At 36.7% G+C, this 20,270-nt stretch overlaps 1 long non-coding RNA gene across 1 annotated transcript in view; it reads left to right on the forward strand.

Moving 5' to 3' along the window:
- The first annotated feature begins 12,456 nt into the window (after positions 1-12,456).
- The window catches only part of LOC150088413 (uncharacterized), a 71,958-nt gene continuing 64,144 nt past the window's right edge, over positions 12,457-20,270 (forward strand). Inside the window, exon 1 of the long non-coding RNA XR_016546736.1 lies at positions 12,457-12,557. This is a non-coding gene — a long non-coding RNA (uncharacterized LOC150088413). The remainder of the gene's footprint in view (positions 12,558-20,270) is intronic.

Consider the following 20,270-nt stretch of genomic DNA (forward strand, 5'->3'; position numbering starts at 1 on the left):
ATCTTTATAAGCATTCTGTACTATTCTGTTCTTTCATGTCATGTTTATTGTAAACCAGTGGTTTTCAACCTTTTTTAATAACGGCGCCCCTAAGAAATTTATTTTATTTTGTGGCACCCCTACTCAATTTTCTGCCTGTTAGATTCGATTCTCTCTCTGTATATATATATAATATTTAAAAATATATATTATATAAGAGTTGTTACATAATATAACTATAAACAAAATTGCAATTCATAATACAAATTATATATATTATAATATATAGTGATCAGGGTCACATCTCTATGCACAACGCATGCAGCCTGTGCTTGCCTAGAAGGGAATTTTTGCAAATGCTGCATCTACATTATGGAACACTCACTTTACAGATAAAAAAGGCGAGTTATTAGAGGAGTTAATCCTAACTAAGAATTTACATCTTTGGAACACTGTAGGGCACCCCTATTTTTGGTTCAGCATCTGGTCAATTCTTCATAGATATCACGGTGTCCAACTCTACATTTGGACAAAACATAAGAAACTGGCAAGTTAGAACTGCATGGTCAGCAAGTGACCATAACCCTATAACGTTTGAAGTTGTTACGTTGTTAGTCCAGGCTGTACGGCAAGAAGGAACTCATACGATTTTCCAAGGTACAGGACTCAGGGTGCAAACTGGGAAACGTTTGAGAACAGGCTGTGCGTAGAAGCCATGGCTGATAACATTAAAGAATTGGGCAACTGCCGGCAATGGAGCAGGTGGAAGCCGTAATGCCTTCGGTCTGTGATGCCTCTCTCACAAAGAAAAAGAGAAAACAGAATCATATGCCCTGGTGGTCTTAGGATCTCACAAATCTGAGAAATTAATTGAAAACTGCTCAGCGTAACTATCAGTGTGCCAAGAGAAATAATAGGGCAAGGGTTGAGGTGGACCGTCTGGGTGATCTTTACAAGCTGGTCAGGCGGACCTACTTTAATCAAATTTATAGAGAAAAGAAGAATGCTTGGGAACAACTGGTGAAATCGACATTAAAGGATGAACCGTGGGGACTTGCTTACAAAATTGTAGCTGAGAAATTGCACCCTGCTGAGATCGTTTCGTGTATCTTGGCTAATGGGCAAGAGACTGTTTCTTGGACAGAGTCGATGAATGCAATATCGGATGGCATTATTTGCCAAGACATTTGTGTACCAGAGAGTACGGAACAAACAAATTTAAGGATGGAGCACTTGATGTATTCTGGATTAACTGATGAGCACCCGTTTACTAATCTCGAAATTGGCGCAGCTATTGATTCTTTGAAGGATAACAAATGTCCAGGCTAAGATTTACTTGAAGTTGCAATATTAAAAAGAATCTGGACAATCAAACCACAACTAATTGTTAATCTTCTTAATTCCTGTTTGGCTGATGGGCGTTTTACAACTCCCTGGAAGCAAGCCAAGCTTAAAATTCTGGTTAAAAATCCTAACAAACCCCCTCAATGTTCCTTCCACCTATCGTCCTATTGCATTACTACCAGTGCTAGGCAAGGTTTTAGAAAAGGTTATTGTAACTATATTTATGAAATATTATAAGGCTAAAAATTTACAAGTAAACACTCAATTTGGCTTTACAAAAGGCTGTTCAACTGTTGATGCTATAAAGTTTGTAACGGATTCGGTCTGAAATGCGGATTCCAAGTATGTCCTCGGCCTCTTTGTGGACTTCAAAGGGGCCTTTGACACCTTATGGTGGCAAAGTGTCCGGGCGAGGTTCCGGGAGGCCGAGGTGTCTGCTCCCCTTTATCGTCTAGTTTCTGATTATTTCCATGGTCGTAGCCTCGTGGTGTATTCTGGTGTCTGTTCGCTTACTCGTACTGTTACTCAGGGTTGCCCTCAGGGATCAGTCCTAGGACCGGTCTGCTGGAATGTGGTTCTTGATGGGTGGCTCGGGGTACAGCGCGACAAAGTTTTGAAAGCGGCATATGCAGACGACTTGACCGTATTGGTTTTAGGAGAGTCTCGTAGGGAACTTGAAGAACGTGCGAACGAAATCTTGGGAGACCTTGATGGTTGGTGTAGTGTGCACAAACTACAGATTTCTATTGACAAAACTAAAACAAATGCTTTTGAAAGGTTATTTGAACCTGAATATACCCCAAATGTAAAAATTAATAATCAATCCATTAAAATTCTAAGAACGTATAAATATCTTGGAATAACGATGGACGATAGATTTAGTTTTGTAGCGCACGCAAAAAATGTACTGAACAAAATAAAAGTCTTAACTGGTAAAATCGTTAAAATAACTAAAAATGTCTGGGGAATTAAACCCGCAACTTTAAAGTTATACTACGAGTGTATTTTTATACCAATAATTTGTTATGCTGCAGGTGCATGGGGTTATCGTGTTAATAACTGTTTAGTCTTGAAGTATTTGACTCAAGCACAACGTTTCTTTCTTCTTGCAATCGCAAGAAATTGCAGAACAGTGTCGACAATGGCACTCCAAGTATTGATTGGAAAACTTCCTATTCAATATGAACTTATGTACCACTACTTACAATATTATCGTCGGAAAGCTCTGCCTGCAAGGGTGAGCAACTATTCAATTAATTTAGACATACCTACTAAGGATGATAATTGTAGAATTAGAAGAGAGTTTGTTAATAGTTGGCAATTAACTTTGTGGGAGGTGGAGGTCTTATTATTTTGTTTTCGCTATCTCTATTAATATGCTTACTCAATTAATGAGATAAACAGTAATAAAGAGTAGTGCCCTCAAACCTCGGATACCCACTTGCGCTACCTGACTGCTGTAACTAAATCAGAAAATTCCCGGTCCAGAGGGCGTTGTGATTTCCCTCGGTCCTGATAAAACCTAATTATGTCAACAAGCCAGTGTCTGAGTCAATGAATAATTACCAACAAATATTATACTTTTGATACAGCTTAATACATGTCATAATATTTACAAGTACATTATAATACATATTATATACTTCATAAGTACAATATCTACAAATACTTCTCAAAATGAAGACAGCTCAAGCCGTAGCCTAGTGGTCAGGCGCGCAGGTGCATAAGTACACGTGCCTTGAGTGACCGGGGTTCAAACCCGTGAATACGGTGCTGTTTCTGGTATTCTATCTATCTTGTGAACTCCTCTGACGGTTTGGTCGTCTCGGAGTATAAACAGAATATTTATTTATATACTAGTCGATTCTAATCTGGTTACCTCATTATGTTTACTTACTCTTGGTGAGCAATATAGGCATAATTAACAATTTTACTATTTTGTTCTTGCTCTCTAACAGGTTAGACTTCCTTACTTAATATATATATATGTATAATTCTTTCTGACATTAAGGGCATCTTCTACTCTTCAAGCCCTTCCAATTCAGTTTTAATACAAAATTTCACTTATCTTATTTCTCAACATCTTTAAGAAGTTGGCTATAGGTGTATAGCAAGCTGCGATCTATTTTAATATCTACCCTCGGTACGAGAAATATCCTATACGTGTCAGGTTTCTTAATTTATGAAACTTTTCCCTTCTATGGAGCATTAACTATCTCTGCTTTCACAACGTTATCACAACTTTAACTTATCCTATTAATTAACACAATTCATTACCTAAAGCACTCGATCTATTACTTAGTGCTACCAGAGCCTTAGTGTATGTGTATATATAAACATACAAGTACTTAGTTCTTATACATTCATTTATGTTGACTTACATATTCTATTTTCGCTGCTACACTTCTTCTTTTTTCTATACTGCCCAAACTTTAGGCCTACACCCATGTATATATATAGAGTGTATCAAGAATATTGGTACAAACGTTTAGGGGAGGTAGGTAACATCTAAAGGAATGTGAATCGCATAGGAACCCATAACCCGAAACGTCACCGTAAGTCGGTAGACGGTTTCTCCAAGAAAATGTTCAAGACTTGAATTTTCCAGCCTATGCTTTGTTAACGGATGAGACTTATTTCACTCGGGAAGGCTTTTTCAATCAGCACAATGCTCATGTGTGGGCTCACGACAACCCACACGGTGTGGGCCCCCATGCGGCACAACATCGCTTGGCAATAAATGTGTGGGCAGGTATGGTCGGTGACTGCTTAGTCGGCCCATACCTGTTACCATCCCGCATGAACTCCGCTAAATATCAGATCTTTCTTGAACAAGTTCTACCAGGGTTACTTGACGATGTTCCAGCAAATGTGAGACGCAACATTTGGTTTCAACTTGACGGGACGCCTGCCCATTATGGAAGGTGTGTTCGTGACCATTTGAACAGGAGTTTTGGATGTCGATGGATTGGCCGTGGTGGACCCGTTGTCTGGCCCCCACGCTCACCTGATTTATCAAGCCTTGATTTCTTTCTGTGGGGGCCCTCAAATCTATCGTGTATGAATCGCCTGTGGAGACTCGTCTGCGCTGCTGCTATTGTCAAAGAAACTCCAGGTGTTTTCGACCATGTCCGCCAATCCATTCTGCGTCAGTGTCACGCATGCATCGCGTCTCATGGTGGAACCTTCGAGCATCTGTTGTAACATCATGAAATGCATCCATCTCGTACTCCATTGTTAATATTATGTCAAATAAATGTTTGCCACTAATTACTGTCTTGTGTCATTTCTGCTTCTTGTGCTCTGCTACTACTTTCCCGTGACGTTTCCGATTATGGGTTCCTATGCGATTCACATTCCTTTAGATATTACCTACATCCCCTGAACGTTTGTACCAATATTTTTGAGACACCCTGTGTATATGTATGTCCTGGAATTTTCTTTGTGTCTTATATATCGTGAAAGTAACAGTCCACTTACTTTATTCCATATGGCTCTTGCCTTGTCTTAAGTTGGTGTTCCCTTGGGTAATTACTGCTGCTGCTTCCATCTTTCTGAATGATCTCTGGTGCTTGTCGACTAATACATCTAAGGGATGGCCTTCACTCTAGCTTAGTAGGCTGTACTGCTAGCGGATTGTGGTGGACAATTAAGGACTAGCTTCTCACTTCTCGTATGGATTCCATTTCTCCCTAGGGACATCGCTTTACATGGAGATTCTCTCTCCCTGTCAGGCACATAATTATCTTAACTTTATAAGTACTATCATTATTTTCTCTTACTTCGCTCACAACACCCTTTTTGTTCCGCCTTACTTTCCGACTACCACTTCGACTCTCTGCTCCGACTTCTCTCTGTCTCATCCCCTATCCTTTTCCCCAACATCACATGATATATTTCTCTCTCATCTATTTGTTCGTCCTTCATCGCCTGATCTCTTCCAACAATCGCGTCGAATTCCCTTCTCTTAACTTTTATTTCCTGCCAATATTTTTACTAAGGATAGTGTATTCTTTGTTGCTATTTCTTATTGTTTTCAAAAATTCCTTCCCTACAGCCTTCCCAGAGAATCGCTTACAGCAGCCCTCTTCCACAATTAGTCACGGGCCTTCACTGATTCGGCGTGACCACTAAGCCTTTCCCGTTGCTTGGTTTATGCTAAGCTCCTTACTTGCCCTTATTGCAGGTGTACCTTTGTCAATTTTAAGCGAACCCTTTTAGTCACCATTATCTAGGCCTGAGCTCTTAATCGCCCCTTTTTCCGAAAATTTCGAGTTGTTCTAAATGGCATTATCGCTTAGAACACTTAAATTTATACTAATATTTTAGTTGATACTAAAATGAACTTTCTTTAATTACTCTTTCACTCGCCGATGCCCAAATACGCCAGATCATGTAATATCTATTCTTACAACTTGGTCCAATGCAGAAGTTGGTAGAGTTACTTTTAGTTACCTTCCTAACATATTAGAATTTACCAAGCAACGGTTGGCCTGGTTTTGCCCAGGTCTGAATGTATCTTTTCTTCTAACAGGGCATGGCAGCTTAAACTCCAAATTGTTCACTCTGGGGTTGGCTGCCTCTCCATTATGTAAGTGTGGTGCTCCTGAGACCATGGAGCAGTTAATATTTAACTGCTATCTCTATACAGACTGAAGAAATAATCTACAGCTTCTTACAGAAGTGAACAATGAAGATAACCTACCATGTTTTGTCAATGATAAAGAGAATTTCCTAGCTTTTTGTAATTTTGCAGATAAATTGTTTGCACGTAGGAAGAGACTAATTGGTGTTGATCTGTAAAGAGTGATGCCAAGTAATCCAGAGTTTGTGTTCAAGGACAAGAACTATTAGGCTTTTTTGTCCATTAAATATGTTTTCTGTAAATAAGTCCTTAGTTTTCTTTTCTTAAGTAAATATGTTGGTTCCACGATGGTAATGATGTTGTGTTTTGTAGATTTTTTGCTATAAATATAAAATTGGATTTAGTAGAATTAACAGAGAGGTTGTCTGTTGATTGTGTTAGTGGTTCTTGAGCAGAGTGTGGTTTCTGTCAAAATGTGACTTGTGAAGACTATCACGATATTAATAGCGATTTTGTGTACAGAGAAAAAGTTGGCTATGCATGTTGTAAATATGATATTGAATTGTAAAACGCTGACAGGGTGCTGCTGCTACCTATGTTTGTACATGGATAGCGCCTTGCCATTTGCCTTCTGAGTTTAATGCTGAAATCTGGTAGTGTCGGATCAGATAATCATAGCATCAGCAGAAAAAAAAAAAAAAAGTTGAAGAAAAGTTGTTGAGTCCTGTACAAGTGTGTCTGGTTGCTGTGGCCTAATAGTAATACTTTTGAAATGGTATTAATTAATGTAATGAAGTGTTATTTATAGTTTTGGTTTTCTGATAAAGTCCCCCAGGAGTGGTGATCGTATTCACTTAACTAATAGTAGACATTGTATATAAGTACTTTTTATTTATTTATTTTTTTTTGTTGTATTTTATTTTATTTTGTATTTTTTTTATTTTATTTTATTTTGTATTTTTTTTATTTTATTTTATTTTGTATTTTTTTATTATATTTTATTTATTTATATATTATTATATATATTTTTTCACTCTATACACTATTTCATGGGAAGTCTATCTTTTCTCCTTATCTTCTATCCAACCTCCTCATTCCTTCCAATCCTCATACTTCAATTCTTATCCCGACTTCCTTTCCCTTGGGGCTCCCAGGCTTGCCTGATAGCCTCAGTAAGAGTCTCAGCTAGAAAGTGGACCCTGGCGCGCCTCCTCGTGGCCAAGGTTGGGAGTCAGGGGGAAGGGGACCAGGTTTCCCCTGCCAACTGGCTGCAAAGTCGCCAGTGTCGGCACTCAACACAACAAGACACTTACTTACACACCTACATACATACACTTGCCATCTTCACCTTTTCAGATGCTACAGCGGCATATAGGGGAAACCCTGGAGACCCCAATTGAAACAAACACACCTTGACACCTTGTAGATCTGTGATATTTTGAACCTCGATTGAGTAAAGAATTAAATGATATCTACAGTGGAGGACAAAAAAACTGCATCACCTTAAAAAAAGTAACATTTGTAGTTAAACATATAAAATATTGTTTGATTACAGTCATTTTGTTTGTCGCAAAGCAAAAGTATTGCGTCAGACAGTAATTGCAAAGTATTGCATCGCCGTTTCTATAAATACGGCGTTGGAAGGATATACACGCTCATCAGTATCCTGTTTTGCGGAGGTGTAAGCATGGCTCAATATGTTCTGACACCAAGAAAAAAAGTGTAGTTGTTGATCTGTCCCAGGAAGGGCTTTCTATGCCTGTTTTCGCTGATAAAATAGGCTGCCACCAGGCAACAGTATCCTGGTGTAGAAATTAAAACGTGAAACCGGGGATGTGTAGAGAAGACCTGGATCAGGCTGTGAGAGAGAGTGACTACGCCTGCCCAAGATCGATATTTAAAACGGCTATGCCTTCGTAATCGCCATGCTAGCGCTCCTGATATAAAACTGGACTTTGAGATGGCCTCTGGTCTTGATCAAGTGCACGAACTGTCCAAAGACGGCTTTCGGAATGTGGTCTGCATGCCTATCGGCCCAAGAAGAAGCCTTTGTTGACCCAACAAATGAGGAAGAAGCGAATTGCTTGGGCTAAAACGCATGTTTCATGGACAAAAGAGCAATGGGACACGGTCATCTTTTCTGACGAATTGAAAATCAACCTGCATGGCTCGGATGGGAAGCCATATGTCAGAAGACGAAAATCGAAGGCATGCCATTCTAACTGCATAACACCGACTGTAAAGTTCCCCGCCGGTCAGATAGTCTGGGATGCATAACAAGCAAAGGGGTGAATTACGTTTATTAATGAAATAGTGAATGCAGAAACCTACACTGCCTTGGAGGAGAGCCTGAAACCCGTTATTAGGGATAACCACGCAGACGTCCAAAACTGCATTTTTCAACAGGACTCAGCACCTTGCTACACAGCAAAATTGGTAAGTTTTATGCTATTTAGATTTAATGATGAGTTTGTCTTCTTATCTGACAAGGCTTAAAACATACTCACATCAATGTTTTCCCTCGTTTTTCTCCCTTAAGGTGCAGTCATGCCTCAGAAATGCTGGCATTACAGTGTTGGACTGGCCCAGCAACAGTGCAGATTTGAACCACATCGAAAATTGCTGGTACATAATGTCGTCTAAAATTGCTCAGAAGAAGCCAACAAGTAAGATTCAGCTGCAGGAGAGCATTGTAAGAGTGTGGTACCACGAAATTGGGCATTTGTATATCCACAAGTTGATTAACTCTATGCCAGATCGTTGCAAGGCTGTAATTGCAGCTCGAGGAGGAACAACAAAATATTGAGGACTTATTTTGCTGATTTACAGTACGTAATATTATTACCTTAATTTGTCATTTCAGTTTGTACACATAAATGCAATAAAATGTATTTTTGGTTGTCATGATCGCCATTTCCATGATTTCTCATATTTCCGTTATTTACACATTTCACCCTTTGGGAAGATATTTATGGCAATTAAGATATCAGGTGGAGTCTTTTTATTGGATTCCATTCACAGAGATATATATCCCATCTGACAAATGCATTTCGAACATTTCTGCAACCCAGGATGCAGTGCAAAACACATTATTTGCAAAATTCACAAGTGATGCAGTTTTTTTGTCCGCTACTGTATACATATATATATATATTTCATTATAAAAGGAACATCCTTATTATTGTGTTCCATAAACTACAATGATAGTACACCTAATTCTGTTTTTACGCGATAGATACGTTCCTGAAAAATACGTGTAAAAAATTCATGTAAAAAAAGACTGTATTTATTGAAGAAAAGAAGATTGGTTCCGGATCTAAAAAATCAGTAAAAATAATTAAAAAAAAAAAACACATAAAAATATTCGTTTTAAGCTTATTTTATTTCAACAAAATACACATGTAATAATATGTAATGATAATGTATTAAAGTAAATTTGTATGCATATGAAATGAAAAAAATTCTTCATGAACAAAAAAAATCTGTTTTACACATAAGATTTTATTCATTTTCACTTTCTGATAATAAACGGCGCATACGTTTGCGTACGACTGGAATATCACTAGAAATGTTGTGGACATCGTCTTCTTCCTCTGTTAATGAAATTCTTTCTGTGATCTCTTGAGCAAAATCAGCACGAGTCTCCTCTGGTGCTGATGTTTCACCGGTTTTACGAACGAATTCAGTTTATTAATCGTTGTGTTCGTGTTTTGGTTAGGCCGTTATATAATTCTCTATAAGAGGCTGTGAACAACTTCAGTTAATGTTGAAACTTCCCAGCGCGTTCCTCATTAAGGTCATGTTTGACAAAATGATTACCTAATTTTCTGGCCAGTTCCAGACCTTCTTTTATTAAATCTGCATTTAGAACACGATCATTTTCTTCATTATCACTACGTTCTGTGGGATAAGGAGTCCCAAGGACAACCTCTAATATTCCATCTTCGCTTAGGGCTTTGTCGGTTAACAATTCATTAATATCTTCAAACGATAGATCATCGAATCCTTCTCCACCAATTTTGTGTGCCATTGTAATAATGTTGGGAAATTCGGTCGTATTAGGGATGATGGGATCTTTGCTTTTTACACATTGTGGCCAAACCGCTTTCCAACACGCATTTAAAGTTGCTGGTTTTAATTCAGTTAACGCTAATCCAACTTGATTGATACAATCCGTAATTGAAAATTTCTTCCATACATCAATGACTGTTAGTGTTTCATCATTCAGTTTGTCCAAAACGTGTTGGAATGTTCGTTTTACGTAGTATGTTTTAATTGTCGCAATTATACCTTGGTCTAGCGGTTGTATCAAAGATGTAGTATTAGGTGGCAGAAATAAAATTTGTACGTTTGGGTGTTCCAAGACAGGATGGCCTGGTGCATTGTCAAGAATCAGAAGAACTTTAAATTCGAGACCTTTCAAATTCATCTGACTTCTGGGACGAAACATTTGTTGAACCATTCTGTAAAAATAGCAGTGGTCACCCAGGCCTTCTTGTTTTCCATCCAGTGAACAGGCAGTTTATTGATATCTACACCTTTCATTGAACGTGAGTTTAGGGCTCGATTTACCAGCAGTGGTTTCAACATACGATCTCCTGAAGCGTTGGAGGAAAATAATAAGGTCACACAATCCTTAGCTACCTTAAAACACGCAGTTTTCTGCGATTTGGCTACATACGTTCTGTTCGGCATTCGTTTCCAGAAGAAACCAGTTTCATCTGCTTTCCATGCTTGATCAGTAGTGTATCCTCCATCTTCAATAATTTTTGCAAGTTCCTGCGGGAATACTTTAGCAGCCGATTCATCTGCAGATGCAGTTTCACCTTTAAATTTTTATATTATGAAGAGCATTCCTTTTAAGAAACCCCGTCATCCAACCTGTACTCGCAGAAAATTCATACTTTCTGTTTAACTGAGATGAAGTGCTTGGCTCCTTTTCTTTAATCTGTCTGTAAATTCTTAGTGCTGTTTGCTTGATGGCATTTCCATCTACTGGTACTCTTTTTTGTGACTGATCTTCTATCCATATTACCAGGGCCTTTTCCATTTTTTCCTTGACAATATCTCTTGTATATGATGATGAATTAACACTTACTTTTGTTCTAGAACATACCGACTTCCTAATTGCAGCTTCATTTTTCTAGTTCTTACGGTAGCTTCATGTACACCAAAATGCTTTCCTACAGACGTAGCCCCTTGTCCAGTTGCAAGACGATCTAAAATTTGAATTTTAAGTTCCAAAGAAATTGCTTTCCTTTTCATTTTGGTAATAGGCGAATTATTTGACATTATATAAGGGCTACCGAAAAATATCTCAGTCAGAATTAATAAAAAAAGGTATGAAAAATTTGTAAACTTACAATTTATTGACTATCGGCAAAATTAATAAATTTATATGTGCACAAATTTCACTAAAGATTCTTTCACTTTGAAATAGAGCTTACTACTAAATGTCTTCCGAAGATACAATGCACGAATACCGTAGATGTGCACCAAATTCAATAAAAACGTTGATGATTCATAGATACCTAGATGTACACATTGGTAAACAAAAGCACGCGTTTCAAAACGCACGCACTAGCTGTTATCCAATCTATTGGTGCGTGTAATATAGAAATGATACTAATATGCCACAAATAAAAAATTTTTTCTTAGAATTTAGGCAAAAAAAATTTCATAGAAATCGTGTTAAATCAAAATGACTCGCGTAAAAAGAGAATGAAATATTTATTTTGAATTCCTGTTAAATCAAATTCGTGTAAAAAAAGTTCGTGCAAAAACAGAATTAGGTGTATTTACAAAAAAAAAAAAAAAAAAAAATACAAAAAAAAACCTCACATTATAAAAGATAAGTTTCTTTACATACAACATTACGTTACGGTTAACTTCTGTATATACAGTACTGTATATAAAATAACATTTTTTTTAAATATTAGACAGCGTGAGAATCGGATCTAACAGGCGGAAAATTGAGTAGCGGTGCCATAAAATAAAATAAATTACTTAAAAGTGCTATTATTAAAAAAAAGTTGAAAACCACTGCAATAAGTAGCTAATATTCTGGGGGTGATCCTAGTGTGACATTTATTTTTTATTATTGTATAAAATAAAATTGTTTTGGTGGCTGTAGCTGATTCAGCTTCTGCAGTCGGCTTCTCCTTCTTAATCCCGCTGCACGCATGAAGAATATCGCGCACACCAAAGAGAAGGGACGCCCTGTTGGGAAACTGCATTGACGATGACTAGGTTGGAATCCACATTTTGGAGCTGTGACAAGGCAATCACTGTTTCATCCCAACACGACTATTATATTCAGTCGTATCAGTACTGTGGTGTTAGTAGGCACATCGAAGAGATTAGATACCTCCGCACTCTTTTTTTAAAACAATTCCTATTTAATAGGTAAAATGAAAATATAAATGCACATTATCTAATTGAATAACGCTAGTGGACAATATATCTCATTTTAAGAGAAAATAAAATAATCAAATTATATTTTCTGAAAGAGAAGTTTACGAACTATATATTATGTTTTTGCAGCAGAATACAGTGAAGAGGCTGCGCATATAAATGATATTACAAGAAAACCTTCGTCATTAGTGGTTGTGACGATGTAGGTTTATGTTGTGGTGTCTGCAATCCATAGGTAAGTTTAGTATGTTTGTTTTATTAGAGGTAATTAACAGATTTGAATAGTAATGTAAAATTTAGGCTTCAAGGAAGAATATGGGTCCAATGGCATATTAAAATTTGGGATTCAAGGATAATTGTGAGAAGAGCTGGTTGCAAAGGCGGTTAATATCAGTTCAATTGAAATGAGTTGGGGCACGTTGTACTATCAAATGGCTATCCCACAGTTGAAATTTTTGTATTTTTATCGACCCAAGCCATTCTACTACTCGAAGACCGGGTAAAAATTTACTTACGGGTGCTGCACCCTTCCAAAATGGCGGCTAGGAGATGAGGAAGAAGACCGTGACTGATATGCCTAAACCAGCTATGGTTAGTGTTAGGGTGTTTAACCTCCCTTACTGTTGTTTCAAAATGGGAGCTCCTTTCCTGATTAAAACAGCAGCAAGGGGGCGGGGAATGAGCACCCTAAGACTGAGGCAGCCTCAGTCGTAGGGTGTTTATTTTTTTATTTTCATTTTCCAATACCATTTGCCTTGACTTCTGTTCCTCCGTACATATCCAGTTTTTTTTTTAAACAAATTTTCTTACTTCATCTCTTCAACTTATTAGTCATATCACATAAAGCCTGTTCTAATTTACCAGCCTGCTTTTCCTTTAGATTAGCCTTATTCGTCTTTAATCACCCTTCAAATCTACTTCTTACTACACATCAGTGTTATTATTTTAATTTTATTATATTGCTTAATTTTGTCATGAACACTGCTTTGAGACTATCCTCTCTCTTAGAAACGCAGTTTATTGCATAAAGATTATGTACCAATGAATATGTACTACAACTGAATATGTACCAATAAACTGCGTAGACACGCAGTTTATTGGTACATATTCAGTTGTAGTCCCCAAAGAATTACCTGCTTTAGGAATCAATTATTTATAGCATGCATCAAAAAAAAAAAAAAAAAATTACTATTCTACTAATCTTTACTTTCTCATATTTTTAGATTTTCCTTGCATTAAAAATTTTGGTCGAGATTCAGTATTGGCATCTAATTGCTTTCTATTTTGCTTTCTAAAAAAAAAAAAAAAAAAAAAAATATATATATATATGTATATACACGGTATATATATATATATATATATATATATTACTGTATATATATATATATATATATATATATATATATATATATATATATATATACAGTAATAATTTCCTATAATTCAGTATAACCCCAAGGGCTCACATCTGGTGAGTATGGGCTTGGCAAACCCAGGGTCCTGAGCTGGATATCATTCTTCTTTCTTGGTGATTCATTTTTACTTTTCTCTCTCTCAGGGTAACGTGGGCATTTTTTTTTTTTGGCTGGTGCAGCCTCGGGCTTCCTTCTACCATGTGGCTAATAATAATAATATCACTGCAGTTTTATCACCTAATCTTGCACTTTAGTATCGTGAGTCACGGTCAGTCCGCAAGCCACTACGAACTCGAACCTGGCGTGAATCATATTCTGACGGGCAGTTCCGACTTGACTGAGCATGCGCGACCTGCACTATATTTGCCGATCTGTTGGGAATTTTCACGGAGCATGCGCGACACTGTGCCGGTCTATATACAGTACTGGCAATGTACTACGTACTCGCAGTAATTTTTAATTTTTTTATTTTTTCGTTTTCAGAAAGAATAAAAAATTTCCTGACTACATAAGAATTTGATAATAAAAATAAAGGTAGATAGTTATAAAAACAATAATGGATTTTTTATTAGAAATAAAATTTGTGAATATATATACGGTATATATATAGATAGTAATAATTCACAAATTATTAAAAATGATCACAAAATATATTCATATTATCATTTTCAGGAAATACAAAATATTACCTGAGAATAATAATTACCTATTTTCATTATCGTTTTTATAACTATCTACTTCTATAATCAAATTCTTATGTAGTCAGGAAATTGTATTCTATTCTTTCTGAAAATGAGAAAAAAAAAAAAAAATACTACTGCATGTACGTAGTAACACATCTTACTTCTCTGTGCGTAGTACATTGCCAGTATCACAGAGTATGGATGCTCTCACGTAGAACGCAGATAGCCGCTTACTTGGAACCAGCAGTGACATACAGCTGAAGCTTCTCACTGGGTATGAACACATAGAAAGCAGGGACTAGTGCAACTTCTTACTATGCGATGGGGTAGGTTTTGCGGGCGGCACAGTATTGCGGAAAGTTAATCCCTTTAGCTCTCGGGTAAGCTGATACCGTAAAATTGCCGATCAACCCCTCCTGCAGTTCAGCGGGTGTCCAGTAATTTTCAGGTGAAAACTTATCAAAAAAATAAATAATTATGGGGAAAAGAGAGAGAGCGGGTTGTTTACTAATGCCCATCACAGGACATTTCTATAAAATATTTGTTGGAATAAGCACTGAAATAGTTGATAGAGGAAGGGAATAATAATTTTACAGGCAAAGAATTTTAAAATTTATCAAAGGAAAAAAAAAACCCGTTAAAGTTGCGAAGTGTTCAGAAGCTATATATAAATAAGTGTTATGTATTGATATATACTTAAAGAATAGGAAAAAAAAAAAAAAAAAAACTGGAAAGATGAGAGGAGATGGCATAGCTACAAATTGAAAAAGTAAAAAGCATAATAATAAAAGACAAAAAAAAAATACATTTTAAATGTAAGGTAGAATTATATACATAAGTATATTGTCCCACGTCGAACAATTCTGGCGTCTCTTCCAGCGTCAACCACCAGAATTGCAAAAAAAAAAACCCCCAATATTATCAGGGTAGGTTTTTTTTTTTTTTTGTGCAATCTTTATTTTTAGACCAATAATCTCCGCCATATACAGGGTGATTCACTACTAGTGCGACAAACTTGCAGGAAGTGTAGGGGGCACAAGGATGAATCGGAATCACATAGCATTGCAGGGTCCGAAATGCCTTCGTCATGTGGTAGAGGACGTTGAACGGGTGGTTGCGTGAACAGCGATCCTGCTGGAAGTCAGCATTTGCAAACCGGTTCCCGAGGCAGTAGGATGGACGAATATTCAAACATTGAACTGGCCGACATGCACCTCGCGTATGGAGCTGCGAACTGTAATGGGCGCGCTGCTCTGCGCTTGTACCAGGAACGTTTCCCACACAGGCGTGCTCCTCATCATACGATTTTAATCGTATGATGAGAAGGTTACGTGAGACTGGTTGTTTCACGAGAGGTACCCTAGCCAGGTGGGTAAAGTGCCTGCCTGGCAACCCAAAGGTCGCGGGTTCGATTCCCGCCTCGGGCTTGGATCAAAGTACTGCAAAAACCTTGGGAGGTGCATTATGGCCACAGAAGCCGATGCGCCAACAACTACCAAACCAAAAAAAAAAAAAACGAGAGGTACCATGAATCGAGAGCGAACGACGATGCCAGACCATGAGGAGAATGTCCTACGTCTTGCAGAAGGCAATTCGAGTAAGAGTACTCGAGCGATAGACCAACGATTGGGTATTTCCCAATCCACTGTATGGAGGATACTGTCAACAAACCAAATGAGTTCATGCCATCTGCAATGCGTCCAGTCATTGGAGCCTGCGGATTATCCACTCCGGAGGACTTTTGCTACTTGGTTTCTTCAACAGAAGCGGTTCGCAAATGCTGACTTCCAGCGGGATTGCTGTTCACGCGATCTCCCGTTCAACGTCCTCTATCGCATGATGAAGGCATTTCGAACCCTGCAATGCTATGTGATTCTGATTCGTCTTTGTGCCCCCTACGTCTCCTGCAAGTTTGTCGTACTGGTAGTGAACCACCCTGTATAGGGTTACCAGACTTCCTCGTTTCCGAGGGCATGTCCTAGTTTTTAGCGCGTCCTCGGACGTCCCATGGATTTACACTTGCATCCTAGTTTTTTATAAAAAAAAAATATCGCGAAATTAATTTTCATTAAATATTCTGTACCTTTGGTCAATACAACAGAATAAATAAAATCAATGCGCTGGTTGCATTAAGTGGACTGTATTATCTCAAAATTACACAAATCAAATTATGACTTCGGTATGTCTCTCTCGAACTCAGTGACACTCGGATGAGATCAGAAACCTCTGCCCTCTCTCTCGAACCCAACATTTATAATTACTTTGTAATCCAAACTTACTGAAAATGATTGGCAGTAACAATAAATAATGTATCGTAATTTTTTGTAATAAATATAATTTTTAAAATGTCCTAGTTTTTTCCTGATTTTTGAATTTTAAATCTGGTAACCCTATCATATGCTAACACACATGCTAACAAATAATATATTACATTATGGTCATATTGTATTGCCACAACAAATGGCACTAGTACCATAAACACGGTACACAAATAATAATAAAAAACAGCGTAATACAAATATTAACTCCATTATATTCTATGTACCTTATATATATGAAATAAATATATATATATATATATATATATATAGACTTCGCTACTTTAACTTTTTTTTTCAATGCAGTTTTGAAAGCAGGTTGTCTCAACAGAAGTTTGTATCCTTTGCTTTTTCATTAGGAATGTGAATATCCTAATGAATTAAGCAAAATTATTGGCTGAATTGAATAGCCAATTAGAGAGAAGTGATTAAATTGATATACGGATTAATAGCCAGCATCAAATACGGGTGGACAATTTTGGTCCAAGAAAGGGGTAGAGAAATTATAAAATTAAAATCTGATGTTAGCTAACACCAGATTATCTTTAGCTAACATCGGATTTTAATTTTATAATTTCTCTATCCATTTGTCGGACCAAAATTGCCCACCCATATTTGTTGCTGGCTATTACTCCGTATATTAATTTAATCATTTTTGCTTTACAGCTCCCTTCTCTCTAATTGGCTAGAATAATTCAGCCTATAATTTGCTTAATTCATTATTTCATTATGATATTCACATTCTTTCTCATGCCTTCAACTTCAGCTATCCTATTAGTTTTGGCATTTTGTGTAATTTATATGCATCCAGCTTCACACTTTTTAACAGACTTATTAATACACATATATATATTTAATATAACACATATATATATTCAATATAAAATAGATTTATATTGAAATAATGAATTAAGCAAAATTATAGGATGAAATGAATTGCTCAGAAAACTTCATAGCTGACTGCACAATTACTCCCAGGTCTTTTTCATTTTCTACCTCCTTAAGTGTAGTACCACACAGTTGGCACGTTTCTCTAGATGAGTATCATAAGTCCGTACATCACCAGTGGATTGACTGATAGACTCTTTCTGCATAATTCATTTGATTTCTCATTAAATTGACTTGTATGCATCCACCTAAATTAGTGTTACATGGACATGTAATGGTTAATTGAATTGTAATAGCATAACAAATGCTAAATTTTGCTAAAATTCATAGAAAAAATTTTTGTTATGGACAACTGCTTGATTTTAACTGAACTTTTCCATGAAATTTGTTCTAAGTGGAGTAATGCAAGTCACTACAACACCAGTGGATTGACATTGAGTGAATCCATATTGACAATCATTGATTAAATGGAGGGTTTGAGGTAGTCTCAAAATGCCATTGCTGTAAATAGAAAAGCAATGTGCCTCCCACTGCATGTATGGATTCAATAGTATAGTAGTAGGCAAAAATGTTGGCAGTTGAATTTTTTTATTTGGTAAGAGAGGCAAGTGCAGTGGGTCAGTAATTGGGAGTGATTTGTTACCCTTCATTTTTGCCTCCCACTACTATAGCATACATGTGTGTGTGAATGAGCAAATTTCAATGCAGAAGGAAACCACCAGTGGAATAAGAAAGGTGATAAAACAGGACATTTAGAATAAATGAAGAAATGCCATCAGGGTCTGTAGCTTTCTTGAAGATTGTTCAAAAATTGAACATCTTTTTGAAGACCATGGGGGACATTTGAATGGAGTGGCTGGGAGTATAGATGAAGAGAGGCATTTGGCAAGAGACCAAAATGCACTACTATTAGTTGAACAAGAAACAAGTTTTCTTCTCTTGGCCTGTTAAAAATTGAATATGGATTGATTAATAACTCTTTTATAATCGTTGAGAGCTTTAATGTAGCAGAAAAGGAGCTGGATACAAGCAAATTGCAATATGCTACATTCATTCTTGGACAGCTTTAACACATTTATTAGAAAATAAAGATAAGATAAATGAGATTTTTGGGTGGAATGCAGAATTAGATTTCATCGCTACGATACTTTGCTGACATGATCTGTACGAAAGTTAGGATTGGGAGATAAATTTAAGCAGTAATGAAAAAAAGGAAGAGTACTAGAAACTGCAGATCATCCCATTTTGCATATGAGGTACGTGTGACTGACCAAATGACAATTGAAATTTCTGAAAGTCACTATACACCTATTTCAAAGGAAAGTAAGTTTTTAATATTATTACAAAAAAGTTTGACAGTCACTGAAGTCTGAGCATCTCCACTGGTTTATTAATTACAAAATTGAGACTAAACATGGTATTTAACATTTTAAGCCTTCATTTAAGCAGAGGTGGTATTGATGTGGGTGAGTATTGATCACTGTATTGTCTGGTGACAGAGGGCCAGCCATTTTGCTGTGATATGGATTCCATACTTCAATGAAGTATGGAATCCATATCATCACAATTTTACTATATGTTAGTGTTCCTGAACTTGTATGTGGGGGTATATTGTCTTACTAATGACTCTTGAAGTTTCAATCAGAGGTTTGGTTGCTTGGGACAATTGGCCTTTGCTGAAATTGGGTCTACTGGACCCAAGTGGGATCTGAATATTATTTCCTTGAGCATTTTAGATTCCCAGATAGGCATAGCCCTGGCTGTCATACTTTGAAGAATGTCTGAGGAGCTTGGAATTCCATATTGCACTCAAGAGTTATCTACCCATGTGACACGATGCACCACATTGGACATTCAAGTGTGAATTTTCTTGGTGTATATGGGTGTTTTGGATACTAAGGTAAGCAGATAAATGAAACCATTCTTCATCAATGAAAATAAGTCCCATTATAATTACTGAAGTAGTGATAATGGAGACTTATTTTCATTGATGAAGAATGGTTTCTGGCAGATGCAACATGAATGTCTATTTTTGTTAGCTGTTTGCATTTAGCTGGCGAAATCAAAGCATTATGGCAAGGTTAGATACCTGTTGCTTTTGTCTCATACACCACATGGGAATTGGAGTTTTCTAGAAGAAAGACGGTTACTTTGGCATTATTAAACTCCAAACAGAAATTTAATGCTTGTAATTCATGGTGTATTGAAATGAAAACAGAAAATACTGTACAACTAGTTACCAAATATTGGTGGAGAAAGGTACACTGGAGGATTTAATTTATTTGCAGATTTAAAAAATAAATTAAAGATTGGCATCTGTCTTACTTCATGCTAGCAGCAGAATGTTAAATAGGATTCTTAAAACAAAAATAGGACAGATGTGTAAGATACTAGTCGCTTGTATTTTTATCTCTTAACCACCAATGTGACATCAACGTAAGTGGGGAATAAACCCACCGTACTTGCCTTGGTGACCAAATTTCTGTGTATCCTAAATTTATCAGTTTACTATCCTGAAATTCTCCAAATTCCTAAATTAACTAAACTCTTAAAAGGCCAGTGATTATATTGATTCCAAAGAATGTAGTTAAATTAGTAATTTTAAGGTTTTATATGATAAATGTTATTAATGATATATACATAT

Source organism: Mastigoproctus giganteus, chromosome 3 (genome assembly GCF_048544385.1).
Source record: "Mastigoproctus giganteus isolate SK-2022 chromosome 3, ASM4854438v1, whole genome shotgun sequence".
Taxonomy (NCBI): Eukaryota; Metazoa; Arthropoda; class Arachnida; order Uropygi; family Thelyphonidae; genus Mastigoproctus; species Mastigoproctus giganteus.